At 44.6% G+C, this 18,934-nt stretch overlaps 1 protein-coding gene and 1 pseudogene across 1 annotated transcript in view; one reads left to right on the top strand and one right to left on the bottom strand.

The window, feature by feature from the left end:
* Positions 1-18,934, top strand: part of LOC126471228 (nose resistant to fluoxetine protein 6-like) — a 292,721-nt gene that overhangs the window by 98,391 nt on the left and 175,396 nt on the right. The window lies entirely within an intron of this gene.
* LOC126471867 (5S ribosomal RNA) lies at positions 16,725-16,842 on the bottom strand (annotated as a pseudogene).

Below are 18,934 nucleotides of genomic sequence, written 5' to 3'. Positions count from 1 at the left end.
CTCATCTCTGATGAATTCACGCCTTCGTAGCTAAGGTATGCCACCGCCGAGGGCTAAAATATAAATCCTATCCACAGTGTCCAGACAACAGTGTTGATGCTTATACGTCCTTTAGATGAGGGCGGTGATCTCGGCAATTCCTTTGGTGCTGGACGAGTGGCTATAGGCTGTCACCGGTTCCCGTCGTCTCCTTGCTATAAACATCACAAACACAACACTATATTCCACAAGAAGTCATCACAATCACCTAAACTTCACAGATATGCTTAAGACACACCAGTAACACGTCGCAAAAGAAATGCATCTTTGCAAAAGAAGAAACGCCGCTAAGTTTATTGCTAAACAAACCTTGCAGTTTTTCTCATCCAACGATGGTATAGCACTCATCTTTTCTGTCTTGGGGAAATTCCTGGTAACTAACTCTCTTCTCTCACATTGTCGTAGCGTATTTGATCTGCAGTAATTCCGTCCCATAACCTCAATTCGTGACATAACGTATCAAACCCATAATATTATACGTCTTCTGTCTACGCAAAATTTTATATTTACTTAGTAAATGTTTGTGTTTAGCATGCGGGAGTTAGAATGCCTCATAGCATAAACAGAGCAGGGGAGGAATATTTCATATAAAATGTGATGCACCGCCGGCCGGAGTGGCCGTGCGTTTCTGGGCACTACAGTCTGGAACCGCCAGACCGCTACGGTCGCAGGTTCGAATCCTGCCTAGGGCATGGATGTGTGTGATGTCCTTAGGTTAGTTAGGTTTAAGTAGTTCTAAGTTCTAGGGGACTGATGACCTTAGAAGATTAGTCCCATAGTGCTCAGAGCCATTTGAACCATTTTTGTGATGCACCTGTGTGTCTCATGCGCTAAACGTCTGTCAGTCTGGGCTGTCAAAGAGAATCGTAAGTAACCTGATTTTAAATGTAACATTTTCTCAGCCGATATTGACACGGTGATTAAACAGGGGTAAAAGTCGTTCATCAAACATACATTATCTCTAAGTGCTGAAATGATAGTGACTAGTTCCAAAGGCGACTTCAAAGTTAACCTAGATCTGGGACGAGATACATATTGCAACGAGTGCCAAACTCAGGCTCGTCACTGTAATAATCCTCATAATAGCTTTGTATTCCCCTAAAACTTTTACTGTAAAAAAATTTGTACAGGAAAAATACAGAAACTGTGTGTGTGTGTGTGTGTACCGATGCGTCCTACTGATACCCTTTATAGAACTTCACATCACAGCCTCTCTTGCTAGATGGTCAGGATCCGTGAGCTAGACACTGGCCTCGCGTTCAGGAGGACAGGTGCAAACTCCTGTTCAGCCATCCACATTTGGATTTGGGTTACCTATGGCAAATGTTGAAACAGGGGCGACCGATTTCCTTTCCCAACATTCCCCAATACGGGTTTGTGCTCCGCGTCCAATGTCATCAATTTCCCCGTCGTCGACGAGACGTTAAAACCTAATCTATCTTACTTTCTTCGAGATTGTGTTCCAGGAACACGTCGCAGGATTCTCTTTAAAGTGGGACACATCTCCCGAAGAACGGGAGCAATGGGATAAGGTGACACATGGGAAGTGGACGGACGACTGTTAGAAAGATGGGATAGTATGCAGCAGATGATCAGGAAATTCCTTTGGGTAGCGGAGCAATTCGTATAAGATTGGAGGCTACGAGGCTACACACACTTTATCACCTTGCCGCACCGAAAGCGCAAAGGGAGAGGCTGAGTGATAAGCAGCAGAGGGGAAAGGGGGGGGGGATGTAGGATTTTCAGAAATGTGTAATACAAAATTTACATCTCAGCTCAAAACCAACGATCTTGTCACAGCTTGAAGGGTGAGGCTGGTACAGGCTCTGGAAGTAGTTAGGAAGGTTGCAGTATAACATCCTGTTATTGGTAGTTTCAGTCTGCGGCGCACGTGGAATCGACATGATGACGTTGGACATCAAACATTACCTTTGAATGGTTCAAATGGCTCTGAGCACTATGGGACTTAACATCTATGGTCATCAGTCCCCTAGAACTTAGAACTACTTAAACCTAACTAACCTAAGTACATCACACAACACCCAGTCATCACGAGGCAGAGAAAATTCCTGACCCCGCCTGGAATCGAACCCGGGAACCCGGGCGTGGGAAGCGAGAACGCTACCGCACGACCGCGAGCTGCGGACTACCTTTGAATTTTAGAGGAAATTGGTAGACGTATTATTGAAGGACTCATCCTGGCATTTCCTAGAAACGATTTAGGAAAACTGCGAAAAACTGAAGTCTGGATGCCCTGGCGGGAATTTGAACCGCCGCCTACCTAATCCGGGGCCTGTGTGCTAGTCGCTGCGCCACCTCTCTGGGTTTGAGCAATGCGAAGTGGCGCGAAATAGAAAGCGCGCGGTCCCTTTCAGACACAATCAGCGATTGAGGGCAGGAAGGCCTGTGGTTTGGCTGACACAGGTAAGATGTCATTATCACAGCTGCTGCTCCATGCTGTACATTTTAATTCCGCCCACGGAAAAACAATGCCTAGTTACACTTGAAATTGCCTCTAACCGCAGCTACTTTGCGTACCAGAGTAGTGTAAATGGCAAAGGACATCTCACACCACCGTTATTTACCTTCTCTATTTCTCACTTTAAAGATAGTACGTGTAGAACAGGATTGTCTGCACGCTTCCTTATGTATTCTGATTACTGTAACTTTATCAGTGTACTCTCTCGTTGATATTTATGTTGAATCCTTCGACGAAACGTGCTCTTGAAAATGCCTAACATGGGAGCGGATGGTTCTGTCAGCGCACGAATCTTAATTTTACAGACTACAGACCGGCAGCAGAACTGTCAGCTTACAAAGTTCCGAGAGCCAGTAATAAGTAAGGGGCCTAGGAATATACAGGGAATTCCGGAAACATTTATCGATTTAACAAGTCTACATCGTCTTCAGTACATGAAAGAAGATATAAATTTGGAGTGAATTTAAAGTTACCCATAAAACTGAAAAGTTTTTATTTTCAAAATAACCACCCGATTTCAAGTAGGTGTGCCTCTTACATGCATGCATAAAAACTTCAAAAAAATGGCTCTGAGCACTATGGGACTCAACTGCTGTGGTCATAAGTCCGCTAGAACTTAGAACTACTTAAACCTAACTAACCTAAGGACATCACACACATCCATGCCCAAGGCAGGATTCGAACCTGCGACCGTAGCGGTCGTGCGATTCCAGACTGTAGCGCCTTTAACCGCTCGGCCACTTCGGCCGGCATAAAAACTTCGAAGTAAATTTTAGAATTACGTTTAGGATAAAAGTGAAAGGCATAACGAATGTCCAATGTGCTCTTCTCCGGACTCACAACAAACATCCAGAGGGTGTATAAACTCGTCCCATATTTTAGCGAGAGTGTTTGGAATTACTGCTTTTGCATGCGGCGTCATAGCTTAACCAAACTTCTTGGAAGCGGAGGCACATACACCGAGTCTCTGCCAAACACAACAACCACACACACCACGAGATAAGGCTACAATCTTTGAGGCGGATCCATGGTTCAAGCAGCTCATTGCTAACAAACGCTCATACTTGCACGTACCAGTGCTCTGTCCTGTTGAAAAGTGTATTTTTCGGCTTTGTCTCGCAACTGTGGAAAAATTCAGATGGACGAGCAAGAAAGCGAACGATCTGTGCCAGGGGAACCGCTACCGGGAATCACATGAATGCAGCTTACAAATGGCGTCAACTTTTCGTTTCAACTAGTGACCTGACCCAAGTCAGTACTAAGTATCTATGGACAAACGACTCATCTAGCGTTGCGATAATAAATTACATACACAACCCTTCCTCGTGTATCAGTCTAGTTAAAACCGTATGAAAATTCCTATAGCAGTTCCTTTGATTAGCCTTCAGGTACAAATGGTTCAAATAGCTCTGAGCACTATGGGACTTAACAGCTGAGGTCATCAGTCTCCTAGACTTAGAACTACTTAAACCTAACTAACCTAAGGACATCACACACATCCATGTCCGAGGCAGGATTAGAACCTGCGACCGCAGCGGTAGCACGGTTCCGGACTGAAGCACCTACATCCGCTCGGTCACAGCGGCCGGCTCTTCAGGTATAAACAAAGGTTTGCGACGTGGTTATGGCCGCACGACGAGAATTAACAGACTTTGAACGCTGAAAGGCAGTTCGAGTTAAACGCAGATGACATTCCATTCCGGAAATCGTTGGGGAATTCAATATTACGAGAGCCACAGTGTCAAGAATGTGCCGAGAATACTAAATTTCAGGCATTACCTCTCACCACGGACAACGCAGTTGCCGAACGTCTTCACTTAACGACCGACAGCAGCGGCGTTTGCGTAGAGTTGTCAGTGCTAACAGACAACCAACACTGCATGAAATAATCACAGAAATCTATGTGGGATTTGCGATGAACGATTTAGTTAGGAAATTGCAGCGAAATTTGCCGTTAATGAGCCATGGCGGTAGATGACCGACGCGAGTGTCTTTGCTAACATCACGACACCGCCTGCAGCACCACTCGTATGCTCGTGAGCATATCGGTTGGACCCTGGACGACTGGAATACCATGGTCTCGTCAGACGAGTCACGATTTCAGTTGGCAAGAGCTGACGGTATGGTTAGAGTGTGGCGGAGACCCCACGAAGCCACGGACCCAGGTTGTCACCAAGACACTGTGCAAGCTGGTGGTGGCCGAGGCCTACGAGAAACACCGGTCGCGGCGCGTACGTCACGAAGGTAGTCCTTCGCTCGCTCAAATCAGCAGACAAACTACGTTTCTACACCTGTTAACTCGTAACTAGGCGTGTCCGTACAAACGAAAATTGAATCTTCTACAGGAATCCGCTATTATGGAATTTTACTATTATTAGTGCTATAAAGATGGGAAGTCCATGGGCCTACTTATAATTTGTTATGGCTGTACTGGCGTACAATAAAATAAAATCATGCTAAAATGATTATCAGTTGCATAAGGCACCACTTCCAGCATGTAATGAATACTGTTAAGCGCAAGAGACTAAATGCTATAAACAAGCCGTTATACCACTTATATCGAGTATTGATCTTAAGTTTTGCTGTATTACTGTTAATCAGTAAGACTTCATAATAGCAGATTCCAGTGGAAGATGCAATTCTCGTTAGTACTTACACGCCCAGCTGCGAGTTAACAGGTTTAGAAACGCATTTTGTCTGCTGAGCTGAGCGAGCGAGCGAGTTCAGGACTACCTTCGTGACGTACGCGCCGCGGCCTGCCTTTCTCATGGGCCTCGGTGATGGCTCCACAATGGTGTGGGCTGTGTTTACATACAATGGACTGGGTCTTATGGTCCTGCTGAACCGATCATTGACTGGAAATTGTTATGTTCAGCTACCTGGAGACCATTTGCAACCATTTATGGACTTTATGTTTTCAAACAACGATGGCATGTCACCGGGCCACAATTGTTGGCGACTGGGCAATTCGAGCGATTGATTAGGCCACCCACGTTGCCCTACATGAATGCCATTGAACATTTATGGTACATAACAGAGAGGTCAGTTCGTTCACAAAATCCTGCACCGGCAACACATACGTAATTGTGGTCGGCTATAGAGCCAGCATGACTCAGTATTTCAGCAGGTAACTTCCAACGACATGTCGAATCCATGCCGCGTTGAGGTGCTATACTGCGCCGCACAAAAGGAGGTCCGACACGATGTTAGGACGTATCTCATGAGTTTTGTCACCCGAGTGTATTTATAGATATGTATAGATTCTGGTCAAGCTTCGTTGCTCCCTGGAATTGCGGCGGCTGTTTATTGCATTTCCCGGTAGATACTGCCTCCCCTGTAACTGACTAGTTCGTAGCTCCCATCATTGTCACGAGATGCCACATCAATGCCAAATAAGTGAGGGTCAGATAAAAATACATGTATTACACACTCATCGTTACTATAATTATAAATTATGTACGAATACACAAACCTTTCTTGTGAATCAGTCTATCTACCAGTGAAAACCGTATCGAAATCGCCACAGAAGTTCCCGAGATTATCTTAAAATCAAATGGCTCTGAGCACTATGGGACTTCTGAGGTCAACGGTCCCCTAGAACTTAGAACTAGTTAAACCTAACTAACCTAAGGACATCACACACATCCATGCTCGAGGCAGGATTCGAACCTGCGATCGTAGCGGTCGCGCGGTTCCAGATCGCGCGGTTCCAGACTGCAGCGCCTAGAACCGCTCGGCCACTCAGGCCGGCAGATTATCCTACTACAGGGTGTTTATAATTAAAGTGCACCTAATCACAGAGATACAGTGTTGGCTGTATGACAGTGAAACTTCGTAGATATTCTTATGCCTTAATGTGGGATCTATTTACGCTGAAAAAAAAATTAGTTCCAGTTTTGGATACCAGGTACAAATCTGGCACTGTGAATGTAAGAAAGACATATAGAAATTTTTCCATATGTAATGGATTAGGAACGGGAAGCGGGCAGAAAAGGTCAAGCAAGTGAGAAAGGTATTAGTTGATTTCATTATTAACCGCCAGTTAACACAATTTGTTCAATACGGGTACTGGAGACAGCGCTATACAGCCCCAGATTTTCACCTGGTGGCCAAAATTGGAACTAATTTTTTGCCAGCTTCAATCGGTTCCGCATTAGCGTACTAACATATCTTCCTTATTTCGCTGCCATGCGATAATTACAGCCCATACTGGACCTCTGTGACTAGCTGCAATTTAACTATAACCACCCTTCATGTATAGATGTGTAAGCTAAAATTTGCCCTCATTCAAGTAGAAGACATAATCTTGAGAATTCAGGTGAATATTTTGAAAGACCCTCTACTAAAACCCCGTATGTATCACTGCCGTAGGAACTGAAGACTCAAGATTAGACTAAATTCAGTCCGTTTAGAGTCATTTAAGCAACAAACGCTTATGGAGCGGGAAGAAACCCTGAATATTGGGAAATATCTTCTGCCACGCACTGTCCAGTGGTTATCAGGGCATAGACATAGGTGTAAACGTAGATGTAGTCTCTCATAGCCGCTGATACCATATGACCTTGGTTTATACGTATAAACTTATAATAGGCGGTATACAGATGCAGGACAACGAGTCTCTCATTTAAACTAAACTAAACTCCGTCTGAACAAGCCTTGGAAGGCCCAACGGTACCGACCGGCCGCCGTGTCATTCTCAGCCCACAGGCGTCACCGGATCGGATATGGACGGGCATGTGGCCAGCACACCGCTCTCCCGGCCGTATGTCAGTTTACGAGACCGGAGCCGCTACTTCTCAATCAAGTAGCTCCTCAGTTTGCCTCGCAAGGGCTGAGTGCACCCCGCTTGCCAACAGCGCTCGGTAGACCGGATGGTCACCCATCCAAGTGCTAGTCCAACACGACAGTGCTTAACTTCGTTAATCTGACGGGAATCGGTGTTACCATTGCTGCAAGGCCGTCGGCGAGTCTCCCATTTACCTCCACAAATATGGATAACAGCCAGTTTCTCCACTGGAAGTGTACACTTACAGTATATTTGCACAGTGGTATTCACATACAACTGAGTGCGACTCTAGATCTCCGTCCAGCCAAGGGTGCCTTCGTTCGCAACTAGGATACTTAACGGACGATATAGTTCACAATATCCAGGTGGTTTTCATAGGTTTAGAGTCTGGCTAGATCGCCGTACAGTCTCACTGCCCTTGCTGAGCGTCTGTTCGGTCTGCCACATCTACATCCGTACTCCGAAATCCACTGTGAATCGCATGCCAGAGTAATGGTTCAAATGTCTCTGAGCACTATGGGACTCAACTTCTGAGGTCATCAGTCCCCTCGAACTTAGAACTACTTAAACCTAACTAACCTAAGGACATCACACACATCCATGCCCGAGGCAGGATTCGAACCCGCGACCGTAGCGGTCTCGCGGTTCCAGACTGTAGCGCCTAGAACCGCACGGCCACTCCTGCCGGCCATGGCAGAGTATACTTAGCATTGTAGGACATGTTAGGACTTTCTTCCCATTCCAGGCGCGCATGGAACGCAAGAAGATTATCTGCTTAAAAGTTTCCGTGGACTCTGTAATTAGTCTAACCTTGTCTTCTCGTTTCCTAAGGGTGTGGCTGACAATACCTCTGCCCTCTTGGCTTAGTACTGGTTCTCTAAACTTGGGAGATAGGCTTTCGCGAGATAATTGGCGTCTACCTTCAAACGTCTGCGGGTTCAGTATCTTCAGCATCTCCGTGATGCACTTCCATGTGTCAAATAGACCTGTGACAATTAGTGTAAGTTCAATATTCCCGGTAGTGCTATCTTGTATGGGTCCCACACGTTTCAGCAGTACTCTAAGATGGAACGCGTAAGAAATTTTTAAGAACACTCCTTCGTTGAGTTATTGCATTTCCCACACTTAGGCACTACTGTAAAATGGAACGCACAAGTGATTTTTAAGAATACTCCTTCGTTGACTGACTGCACTTCCCCAGTATCCTGCCAATGAACCGAAGTTTACCGCCTGCTTTTCCATGCGATCGAATACATGTTGTCATTCCATTTCGTATTCCTACAAATCGGTTGTCCTTCCGCCGCTGCACCCTCGAGGAGTGGTACCCATATATGGAAATTGTAGGGACAGTTCAACGACCACAACCTGCAACTGGAGCGACGTCTGCGGGAGGAAATGACCGGAGCAATCTGTCGCGGGGAACGCATCCATTACTGCGCTAATGTGTGTCGTATGTCCCTCATTAAGCAAGCACGGGTCCTCTGATAGGCCAAGGTCGTCGACGGTTCAGTCCCTAATACTGGAGCTGGAAGAGTCGTTACGTGCGTTAAAGCCTCCATAAAGCAGAAACAGATGAGTCTGTTAAGCTGTTCTGTGTGACGTTAGTGAAGTTGTGATAAGACACAGCACATGGTCAGTGTATGTGTGCCCTGGACTGAAATAGCAGTTTCTGTAGTTCAGTTGCACAATGGCAGCGCTGTAGTCACTGGCAAGCACTACTATACGTACACAAATTTCAAATTGATCCAAGTGATACCTAAGCATACACGATTTTCACTGTAGCACAGAATCACTTCACGAGTTAAGCTCTCCTTCCATTTCTCTTCTCCGTTATGATGATACTTGCCGCATTCTGCAGGGGCAATAAAGATGCTTCTGCAGAGTTTTCCATGGGAACTGTTTGATCACCCACAATACAGCGCGTAATTACCTCTCGCTGAATTTCATCCCTGATCACATGAACCGCTGGCTATGAAAAACACATTTTGGCACAGGCAACGAGCTATAGATCATCGTAGAGAATTGGCGGAAAGCACCGGCGGTTGTCTGCTATGTCGAGGGTATTGTAAAGTTGGTACAACGCTACGACAAATGTCCAAGTCGGAGTGGTAGCTATGTAGAGGAGTGGCTGGAAGGTGTAGCTAACTGTTGCAAATAAAACAGTTTTGATTTTGCGGCTTCCATTTCACGATTGACCGGAACTTACTTTCCGAATAGCCCTCGTGTTATTATAAGTAGTGAACTGCGCATCGTTCTTGCAGCAGTCGGAGAGTTCGTTGTCACAGCTGATCCTGCTCTACCTGCGAATAGGTCTGCGCTACGAAATGCATTACACAACCCTCCATACACAGCTTAACGCAGATAATACACAGCCAGCTACCAACATACAGTTGTATAGTGTCTACAGGGATTCATTGTTTTAATTTTGTATGGTCTTCGTATGATCCACTGGGAAGTTCCATTTGATTTCGGACAGCAGGAAATCTTGCAATTTTTGTGTGGGTTCAGTTTGCTGTCATCTAGAGTAGACTATAAGTTAATATCGTTTGCAAACTCTCAGCTGTGATGAAAGAATGCGGTTCCTGGTTTCTTTAAAGGCGAAAGTTACCGTACTTTAATAAAACCAAGCGATTTTCATATTCATAGCTCACAAACTATTCAAAGTAAAATTATCAAATAGAATTAAAAATGTAGGTAACGTTGTATAGTTTGAATTGTTATTTATGTGGTGTTTTCAGAACTTAAATTTATTATTTATTTTCATCATTTTTCATATTTTTCCGAAAAACACTATTTTAAATGAACTAAAAATTATGCTATATTGTTCAGCATTTGATTTAAAACATTATTAGTAATATTTTTTATGGTACGTTCAATGGAGAACAGTAGAAAAATGAAAAGTAAATAGAAACAGCGGAAACACCCATGAATCATGACGAGGCGGTTATCGGTCGCCTACTGCTTGTTTCACGACAGCCCATCGCATCCCAAGTACAGCGTGGTCACCCACAAAAAAAAAGAGACTAAACAGGATCGAGAGTCCCCACACATGGAAACAAATACCCATAATACTCTTACTTCTTAAACCACACTAACAGGTCCAGGACGTCACACTAGAATACTACATAAATACGTTCGGTGACCACCAATCGTATTTTTAGAACCATGGAGCAGCATATTGTTTTCATTATGTTCGCGACAGATGTCTCGTAACTTCACAACATCACCGCGCAAATGGAGTGGACACCGATTAAGGACTATCATTCCTTCTTGGCCTGTCAGGCCGGAAACCGAGACTTTGTTTCATAGATTAATTATCGCTTCTAGTGTGATTACTGAGTTCACTCATGGTGAAGCAACTAGGGCTTGGCACCGACGTTCCTTGAAGAGCAATGGCAGGGCAGTTTATCACCCTGTAGCTGCGCGTCACGTTGTGAACAAGGGAAGGGAAAAGTCATCCTCCTCGTCTGTTACTCCTGTACTCTGTCATCTCTGAACTTAAGAGCTCTAGTAAGTCATATTTAATGGCTCTGAGCACTATGGGACTCAACTGCTGAGGTCATTAGTCCCCTAGAACTTAGAACTAGTTAAACCTAACTAACCTAAGGACACCACAAACATCCATGCCCGAGGCAGGATTTGAACCTGCGACCGTAGCGGTCTTGCGGTTCCAGACTGCAGCGCCTTTAACCGCACGGCCACTTCGGCCGGCTCATATTTAATACTCTACTGGATGCTCACTGAGCTAGTACTGTAATCACTTATTATTGAACACACGACAAAACAAAATCTAAGGTAAGGAAACGTTAAGGTAACTCAGTAACATACGTACTTAAGGCTATTGCCGGTCAACTGCTGTTTGTGTATGAGAAATCGTTTGGAAACTTTCCTCATGTCAGCACGTTGTAGGTGTCGCCACCAGCGCCAACCTTGTGTGAATACTCTGGAAAGCTAATAATTTGCATATCACCGCATCTTATTCCCGTCGGCTAAATTTCGCGTCTGTAGCACATCATCTTCGTGGTGCACCAATTTTAATGGCCAGTAGTGTATATTATCCCGTTCACTCAGCAAATACTCTAAAAGGTTTTGGTCACAGATTCTAATTCTTCCCTGGATGATAAAAATCTCGTGCCCTGTTGGTTTATAAAGTCTCTGGAGACAGATGTAGGGGACCTAAACTACGTTTTCTGACGCAAGGGGGGGGGGGGGGGGGGAGGAGGGGCTACTAAGGGGAGACTATTGGTCGCATTGCTCCTCTCTTCACTGTTGTTTCGGATATCTGTTCGCAGGTTCCCACACTTTCCACTCTCTGTGTGAATAATTTGTATATCACGATGGCACGGCCCTCTGCGCACGTTGCCGTGTCGCTAGTGACTATTTTGGCAAGTAGCGTGTCTGTTTTCGTGCTGTATTTGATCAAGACACATGGCATTGCATTTATTTTCATATGCTCTCAAAAATATATATGTGGACGACTCAAAAATGCGCGTAGATTCTGTCGTGAAATATCGTTTCCCGTAACTTGCTAGTCTGGTATTCACGAGGTGTACGACCTCATTCATCGAGTGTCTGTCAATGAATGCTTTACAGAATTCCTGTCAACAACCTCTGACCAGTCAAACAATTTTACGCAAACGGGTCAATATTTTGCAGTTTATTTAATTCTCGTGACTTATTTCTCTACCGAAATAGGGAAGGAACTTTTACTCCATTTCAAATTATTCTCCAGCACTGTCATCTTTTATTAATTTTATTTTATCGTGATTGTCAATGTAATTTACATTACTGTATAGGCTACTGTGTTTTTCAACCATATTTACACCAACTCTTCCGTTGAGCGTAGTTCTTTATATTTACAAAGGACACAAATATGCCGTTTATGCAGTACGTACAGGAGTTACAAATTTAATTTCAAGGATAGCATGAGTTCTTTTTGCTTTTTGCAGTCCTCCATCCCTTCCGTCTCAAAGCCTCACCCTCATGCACTAACTCTTTGCTTTTCAGAGTCTAATCTCAATGTTTTCTCGTTGGTTTATGGATACTTATTTACTGTTTAGCTTATATTTTCAATTATGTTACAACTGCACTGTCACATGTGACATTTGCTCTGTTTTTTCCAACTCACTCTTTTTGAAGTAGTTCACCAGTATCGCTATTTCTTTGATGACAATGGTCAGCTACATCCTAATGATAGCCTTGTAAGCAGAAAACGGGTTAACTAAATAGATTGATAGTGTATAACATCCACAGCTTTGTACTTTTCTGTTAGAAAACTTTTACGGATATTTGACAGCTCGTCAAAGGAAGACTACTGTTCAATACTTTTTAAAAGCGATCGATAACAGCTGTTAAGTATTTAATGAAGTATATGACACGTAGCTGCCTACATCTTCTTTATTATCACTATCGGTTTCGGTTGATGACCATCACCAAAGGAAAGAAGTTCGTATACAGGGTGTTTGTAGGTACAAACGAAACAGGTGAATAGACGACAATGAAAGAAGGTATAATCCGAATAAAAGTAGGTCCGGGTTGGGTTGTTTGGGGGGAGAGACCAAACAGCGAGGTCATTGGTCTCATCGGATTAGGGAAGGACGGGGAAGGTAGTCGGCCGTGCCCTTTCAAAGGAACCATCCCGGCATTTGCCTGGAGAGATTTAGGGAAATCACGGAAAACCTAAATCAGGATGGCCGGACGCGGGATTGAACCGTCGTCCTCCCGAATGCGAGTCCAGTGTGCTAACCACTGCGCCACCTCGCTCGGTGGGTAGGTCCGGAAACGAATGGTTTCCTCGAAACTACATATGCACAAGTGTATTCATGCCAACGTTACAACACTGTTGTTGTCGATGGTTACTTTTATTTCTAAATACCGCAAGTGACGTGAAAATTACAAAGTAAGAAACTGTCCTTGTTTGATTTTATCATCATTCCGGATGCCTAAACAGGGTTTCAACAAGTGTATCAGCTGTGACCCGCCAATATCATGACCTCACAAGTCCCCGACTTGAGCCCGTTGGATTTTTGTTCTTGTTTTTTTTTTCTTTTGTGGCGGTATTTAAAAGCTTTCATGTACTCTAGTCTTGTTGACAATATCGATGAACTCCAGTAATGCACTGTGAATTGTTGTCAACGCATTAGGAACACGCCTGAGTTTATGAACGTGTACGATCATGGACGAGGAGATGGAGCCTGCCCTCACATAACAGGTAGACATGTGGAATGGTTGCTGTATTGCGTTTTTCATCAATTGCATATCTGCAGTTGGGATCCTCGGGAACTCTGTTATAAGTTGTTCATGTACTCAGTCGTGATATTTCGTAGAGGGGAAACCATTGGTTTCGGACCTATGTTTATTAGGATTATTTGTTCGTTTCATTGCCCTCTGCTCTCTCCTCCCGTCAATCCATTGCCACATTGATATGACATAACATGATAAGTAAATCATGCATGATATCTAAATCGGTAGTGATAATAAAGGACATACAGACAGCTACATGTCACGTATTTAATTACAAAAAGACTACTGTGATTTGGTGATATAGCAATAACTGCAGTGAAAAGTTTTACAACAATAACAAAGTGTGGCCGATGTATACGGACACAGCGCACCTTGTGCTCCGTTGTATCTAGTGGAGATATTGATGCAAGCTAAACAACGCCGTGCCAATAAACACAGATATGTGAATCTATCATAAACTAATATCAGGGGGGCCGGAAAGTAATGTTAGAATTATATTAATACCGTCAGTTGCGCACGGGCGTTGATATAGATCAACGGGGACAGGTGAAAATGTGTGCCCCCGACCGGGACTCGAAGCCGGGCTCTCCTGCTTACATGGCAGACGCTCTACCCATCTGAGCCACCACGCGCACAGATGATAGTGTGACTGCAGGGACTATCTAGCGCGCGTCTCCCGCGAGACCCACATTCTCACCATGTATGTCCACACACTACATTCGTAGTGTCCCACCCCAACACACTCATTACTCGTGGAAGACAGTCTTCCAAGTCCCGTAAGAGTTCGGAGAATATGTGTGCATCCGCACAGAAGAAGAAGGTCATGGCCGGTATCGCCAGAACTATATACTTGTATGGATATGGTGTCTGTTCTTTTGGACATGTCCGAAAGAACAGACACCATATCCATATAAGGAAAGTAATGTCGTTTCTACGTTTTGTTTGTCTTTATCAACTGTTGTATCCTTCAAATTCTTGCTAAAGGTATTTTAAAGCTAGAGTGAGTTGTTTACTCGTAAATAATAAAATTTTTATTTTTTATTTTTATTTTTATTTATTTATTTTTTTTCAATTTATGGTGAAATTACAGGAAGAGATACATATCTAGCATAGTATGGTTTATACTACTTTTATTTTTATTGTCTTATATTTATTTACATTGAATGAACAGTCACAGGTTCTTTAGATATCCGTAGTGGATAAGCTGAGAGGCTTCGTCCCCGCAGTAGCCCTCGGGGGTTCACAACCCGACAACAGGCTACAGCAGTCCACTCACCCCACCGCCGCCCCACGCCTAACCCAGGGTTGTTGTGCGGTTCGGCCCCCAGTGGACCCCTCTGGGAACGTCTCACACCAGACGAGTGTAACCCCAAAGTTTGCGTGGTAGAGTAAATATGGTGTGCGCGTAGGTGGAGAAAGTGTTTGTGCAGTGTGTGGCGGAATAAGGGGAACCAGCCCACATTCACCTTGACAGATGGAAAACCGCCTTCAGAACCATCCACAGACTGGCCAGCACACCGGACCTCGACACAAATCCGCCGGGCTGATTCGTGCCGGGGACCGGTATGCCTTCCCGGCCGGGAAGCAGCGCGTTGGACGGCACGGCTAACCGGACGGGCTTTGTAAGGGTAGTAACGCAACAATTGCTACCAAAAACATTTGAGGTGTTTATCCAAGTGCATTAGGCGTTCGCAAATGCCAGAGGTGGTTATCTAAGTTCAAATCCGATAATTTTGGTGTTTGCGACTCGTATCGATCAGGAGGGCAAACAGCCTTGGACAATGACATCTTAAGAGCAGAAGTGTCAGATAATCGAGGTACCGTCAAACACTATTAACCAACCTTGGTCGACCATCCAAGAGCATTTGCAACAGATTAGGAATGATAAACAAAGCTAACCGATCCACTACATGCAACTAATTGCCCAGTACTTGTCAACAGAAAAAACGTTATTCTGCAACACGACAAAACAAGACCTCACTGCGCAAGACGAACCCTGGAAAAAATTAACGAGTTAGGGTGGAACGTATTGCTTCAACCACCATACTCGCTCGACATTGCACCATCGCATTTCCACTTATTCTGATTGCTACAACATTTTCTAAGTGGCAAAAAAATGTGAAAATGTCAATGATGTCCAAAATTCCAACTCCAGATATTTTGCTCGAAAACCAATTGATTTATTGTCGATCCGGTATCGAAAATTTGTGCACCAATGGTAAAAGGTTGTTAATAACGAAGGTATTACATCATTGATTAAAAATAAATAAGTTGTTAACAGTTTATTTGTTTGAATTTAATGTAAAAAATGACACTGCTTTCCGGCCCCTCTAATAAATGTCAAAGTTTGATATCTTGGGGAAATATGTGAAGAGAGTATACTGAGACAGGCTGACGACTGCATCATAATGTTAAAACTATTGACTGCATAATTTAAGCACCACGTGATTGCACCGTATTCTCGCGTTTTACTTTTCAGATTTTATGCTGATAAAATCCGCAAACAGTTAAAAAGGTGAGATAAATCGCCTAATGTGATTAAACTTGTTTCGTGTGTATTATGGAAAACATCGCGTGTTTGCGTGATAAAGCCTATCTACTGCGGAGAGACATGAAGCTGATAGGAACAAAATTTTCGCCAATGCGGACATGCTAGCTGTATACGGATCGACAGCAGAATTTACTGACAGCAGAGTTCCCTTGAACAATCTCAGTACAATCCATCGCGCAGTAGGTTTGTTCTACTTTGCCAAAAACCACTAATCACAAACGCCACGTACGTATTACATAATCCATCACAGAAGGAATTAAGTCTTCTTTAATTATGGGTCCACAGCCGCTTTAAATTTATTAAAGGTATTCATTTTCCTGCGTAGGCTATTCTTTTATTTCGAAATGAACACTTTATTTAATTATTTTGCAATCAGATAATGTCACCCCATTGTCTATTATCAAGCTAAAAACTAAAACTCCTCCCAAACACGCCATGAAGGCCCAACGGTACCGACCGGTCGCCGTGTCATCCTCAGCCCATAGGCGTCATTGGATGCGGATATGGAGGGGCATGTGGTCAGCACACCGCTCTCCCGGCCGTATGTCAGTTTACGAGACCGGAGCCGCTACTTCTCAATCAAGTAGCTCCTCAGTTTGCCTCACAAGGGCTGAGTGCACCCCGTTTGCCAACAGCGCACGGCAGACCGGATGGTCACCCATCCAAGTGCTAGCCCAGCCCGACAGCGCTTAACTTCAGTGATCTGACGGGAACCGGTGTTACCACTGCGGCAAGGCCGTTGGCACTATCAAGGTAAATCACAGAAAAAATTGTTATGCAATAGCATCTTCTTTATCTACTACTCATAAGTGCGGGGGAAAGCAACATGCGGAGCGTTCCTAATAAAAGTTTCGCACAGCCACAGCAGGTACGGACACAACTATCTCAGATGTGAAGTCCACATGTGAAATATAAGAAGCGCAACCTATGTACGGACCAGCGTACATAACACATTATCAAACATTAGCGTAACTACTGAATTGAAAACACGCATAGTATGATCCACGTTTTAAAATCAAGTAGAATGATTGTTGTTACGCAAACTTAGCAACATCTAACTTCGAGTGATAACCACTGTTCGCAGGAATTCCCTCTAAAACAAAACAAAAACCGACGAATTATGCAAATTGGTCACACACTTACATTCATACAGGTACGTACAGAAAATGCAAAACTGTACCCTTTGGCGTCCGATGGATGAATGTGTCTCGCTGCAGCGTAATTTCACCGCCCTGCTACCAAGGATAGTTCAAAATGGTTCAAATGGCTCTAAGCACTATGGGACTTAACATCTAAGGTCACCAGACCCCTAGAACTTAGAACTACTTAAACCTAACTAACTTAAGGACATCACACACATCCATGCCCGAGGCAGGATTCGAACCTGTGACCGTAACAGCAGCGAGGTTCCGGACTGAAGCGCCTAGAACCGCTCGTCCACAGCGACCGGCCAAGGATAGTAAACAGGGGACATCAACAGGGCATAAAGTCTTTGCGAATTTCATTCCGTGCACTCAGATGGACAATAATTATGACTCATAGACAGTCACATGAACAATATACGCAGATATCAGCATTTGAGACAGGACCCATAGCTGGCCTCAAAGTAGCCGGTTGGGGTTATCGGCGAATCGCTAGACACTTGAACAGGACCGATGCCACTGTTCGACGATGTTGGCAGGAATGGGTGGACCATGGCCGAACACAGCGTCAAGAAGGAAGCTGTCGACCTAGAGAGACGACAGAACGTGGGGACCGAGCAGTCGTCAGAGAGGCACTCAAAGTCCCGGATTCGTCATTATCATCAGTCCGACGTGCAACTGTTGCTTCAGTGACCACAAGAACCATTAATAGGCGGTTCACAGAAAGGGAGCTGAGCTCACGGCGCCATTTGTGCCAACTACCATTTACCTCAGGACACCAACAAGTTCGTTTGCGGCGATGTCGGCCACATTCCACCTGGACTCTCATTGACCAGAGTAGAATTGTCTTCAATGATGAGTCCAGCGTCGAAATGAGCCCCGAATGACCAGCGACGATGGGTCTGGAGACGCCCTGGACAGCAGTGGGATATGAACCTGACTCTTGCCACCATATGGCAAGACAACCAGGAGCGATGGTGTGGGTTGGTACAGCATTTCATAATAGGACCCCTTTGGTTGCATCCGCGGCACCCTGATACGTCGACGATATTCTGCGCCTCGTCTGTTGTCCTTCATGACAAACCATCCTGGGCTTACATTTCAGCAATATAATGACAGCCCGCACACGGCGAGAGTCTCTACTGCCTGTTTTCGTGATTGCCAAATCCTACCTTGGCCTGCGAGGTCACCGTATCCCTCCCCAACTGAGAACCTTTGGAGCATATGGGCAGGGCGCTCCAACCATCACGGGATTTTGACAGTCAATCGCGCCAGTAGAACAGAATCTGATACGATGTTCCCCAGGAGGACATCGAACAGTTTAACCAATCAATCACAAGTCGAATAACTGTTGTGTTGGCAGAAGAGCCAACACCGTATTACTAGAGGAGACCGAAATGCACGCGTTTTAGCTCACGCAGGCTAGCGTGAGGAGGGAAGAACTACACTGACGTGAGGTCTGGAACATGACAAGGAATTAGAATTCAGAATGCGGACGTAATTAGTTGGATACTTAACTTTAATCCATTAATGATGAACGTCGCTCTTGACGGTACATGATTCACAATATCATCTGTTCAGAATTAATTCTAATTACTGAATATGGCGCCTTGCTAGGTCGTAGCAAATGACGTAGCTGAAGGCTATGCTAAACTATCGTCTCGGCAAATGAGCGTAGTCAGTGAACCATCGCT

The sequence above is a fragment of the Schistocerca serialis genome, chromosome 3 (genome assembly GCF_023864345.2).
Source record: "Schistocerca serialis cubense isolate TAMUIC-IGC-003099 chromosome 3, iqSchSeri2.2, whole genome shotgun sequence".
In the NCBI taxonomy this organism is placed as follows: domain Eukaryota; kingdom Metazoa; phylum Arthropoda; class Insecta; order Orthoptera; family Acrididae; genus Schistocerca; species Schistocerca serialis.
Note: the sequence above shows the minus strand (reverse complement) of the source record. Positions and strands in the feature narration are given on the sequence as shown.